Source organism: Triticum dicoccoides, unplaced genomic scaffold (genome assembly GCF_002162155.2).
Source record: "Triticum dicoccoides isolate Atlit2015 ecotype Zavitan unplaced genomic scaffold, WEW_v2.0 scaffold82386, whole genome shotgun sequence".
NCBI lineage: Eukaryota > Viridiplantae > Streptophyta > Magnoliopsida > Poales > Poaceae > Triticum > Triticum dicoccoides.
In genome coordinates, this window is record NW_021302779.1 from 1 (window position 1) to 2,548 (window position 2,548).

The 2,548-nt window shown below is 36.7% G+C and overlaps 1 long non-coding RNA gene across 2 annotated transcripts; it reads right to left on the reverse strand.

Moving 5' to 3' along the window:
* Positions 1–116: 116 nt before the first annotated feature.
* On the reverse strand, positions 117–2,535 carry LOC119348031. Of its 2 annotated transcripts, none has more exons than XR_005168680.1 (5): positions 2,208–2,535; positions 2,067–2,127; positions 1,809–1,885; positions 1,023–1,129; positions 117–844 (listed from the first exon to the last, which is right to left on the reverse strand). It is a non-coding gene; the product is annotated as an uncharacterized LOC119348031 (long non-coding RNA). The 2 variants fall into 2 exon arrangements; XR_005168679.1 differs by having other exon boundaries at positions 1,023–1,167.
* Positions 2,536–2,548: the final 13 nt, after the last annotated feature.

Sequence of the window (2,548 nt, forward strand, 5' to 3'; positions counted from 1 at the left end):
ATACTTCATTGATTAGAAAGTGAAAACAAACAGTCTGCATTGGACATGTAAAAATTCTCTTCATATATCTCAAGCTGTTGCACCATATAAAAAGAAATGTTATAAATAAACTGAAGGGTGAGTTTGTATGTTGATGCGTCCCTGATGAGATAATTTGGCTCAAATGGCAAATACAGATCAAGAAACTGAGCATACAAAATTTTATAGCTCAAGGGCCTATAAAATGCCACCATACTCTAGCATGCTTGAAAAAATTATACTTAATCAATGTGACAATATCCGGTCCTTGTAGAACGGAACTAATTCTATACATATTACCCAAACACAGGGCATCAATGTCATGTATAAGAGAATAATTGACAATCGATGAATGTTGGAGGCATAGCAATGCTATGTTTGGAAAGCCAGAGATTGGGGCAAAACAGTCATTGGCAGCAAATAATGAGGCGCCTTAAAAAGTATTTCTACATACTCAACTTCATCATGATCTTTTGTTACTATTGGCACCGTAACAAACAAACAAATTGTCCTTTTTGGAGAATTAAAGGAAATCTATAGTAATTTTATAATACGGAAGTTCATAGCAATCAAACATCAAGATGCAAGCTTGCCATTTTAAAATATATACAGCAGTACACCATGGCTATTTTAGATATTCAGTTATATTCAAAAAAGCATGACGCGCGTTCAACTTGTTACTGAAAAGGAACCTTGTTCCAGCAGAACATGTAATGATCCATAATAAATATAATAAATGTTCACTGAGTTCATTGGTTCAGGTATCGTGGTTCCACATGATGGTGATGCATAAGAACGTTTCTTTTTTGAGAATTTAGTAGCAAACCTGCAATGCACAAAAAGATCAAATGGTTAGCAAACTTGCTGTTCGTCCTGAAGCTAGTTCAGTAAGAGAGAACATTTAGCAACAAAAGTATAAACTTCTTTTAGAAGCTTGCAGCGAGCATGCAATGCATTGCAATGAATAATATAAAAAAACATGAGGCGTGTGTTTAGATGGTTACTGGAAAAAGGACCTCACAATGTTCCAACGGAACATGTAGTGATCTATAAACATAGTCGATGTTATCTGGATTCCTTGGTTCAGATCTCATGGCTCAACAGGACGGTGCTGCAAAAGCATGATTTTTTGAGAAATTAGTACCAAACCTGCAATGCAATCAGATTGTCGGCAAACCTGCCATACGTCCCGAAGATAGTTTGCGGCTATTGTTATAGCATAAACAAAAGCAGAAGGGAATGCCATAATTAAATGACAACTTAATGTTCAAACATCACACCAACGATAGGTAGAAATACAGAGTGTATCTGTAACAGTACATGTCCCCAATGACAGACTGAGTCATGTTCCTCCACTTCTTCAAGTTTCTTGCAATTTCACATATTTTTCATTGCTTCAATATTAATTATCAAGGGAATGGGACTATGATGAACAACCGAGCACTAAAGTTTAATACAAACAGCCTTCCACAAAGCAGATTGAAGGTATACAAGCACAAACAGCACACATGCATGTAATATTTTGATGGACTTATATTATGTATTTAGTTATCAAATTGCACCTTAATGCAACTATATCGGCCATGGGTCTCCCCCTTTTTGAAAAGCACCCAGAAAACTGGATATAAAAATAACATGTATAGATCCATACGGAAAGCAAACAGAAAACTAATGTAAACTAACTTATCTGAAAAGGAGAAAAAGCAATATTCAGTTCAGTTGTTTGTTAACCGCTCTGTACCAGAGAGTGTTGGAAATAAAAAGAAAGGAGAAAGCAGGGAAGATGCCACCATGAGAACCAAATCGATCCAGAATATGTTTTCCTCATGTCAGTCTCCTCCCTCCTCCGTGGCTAATACTCCTCATGCTGGTCAAAACAACAAATCAAAGCATCAAAGTTAGAAACTAAAGAGAGAGAGAGAGAGACGGTAGGGAAGATACCACAGAGAAAAACTAAATCGAACCACCATACTCTGTTTTTAGCAAGCACCATACTAAGACTAAATATGTTAAAGAAAAATAGGAAAAAGAATATACTATATACTCACCGCTACCATTCTTTGTAATCCCCAAAAAAAATAACACTCTTCTCTCCCCCTTAGAAATAGCCTGATGCCAAAGGGATCATAGTTAAGCACTATAGTGTAATAACAGTGAAAATATTTACTGAAGTATCAAAAGCACCATACCTAGGGCAGGGAAATCTGTGCAAATTTGACATAAGAGAGTGTAGACTTGTCTTGAATAAAACAATTATGTGAGATGTGCCTTCTTCCTATTGCCATTCAGTCAACCATGTCACCACTGTCCTCACAAACTGGAACTCCCCTGCCTCCCTTTTCCACTCATACATGACCAAAGAAAACCATGAACATAGCCAAACCAGATCAGATCCGGGCTCAATTCACGCAAATGCATATACAAAAATCTTAAGAATGCACAAAGAGCTTTTAGATATGCACCACCTGGGGGCATTCATAGAAGGTGAAGTTTTGAGATAAACTTGGAAACTAAGCATCTGAGATCAGTA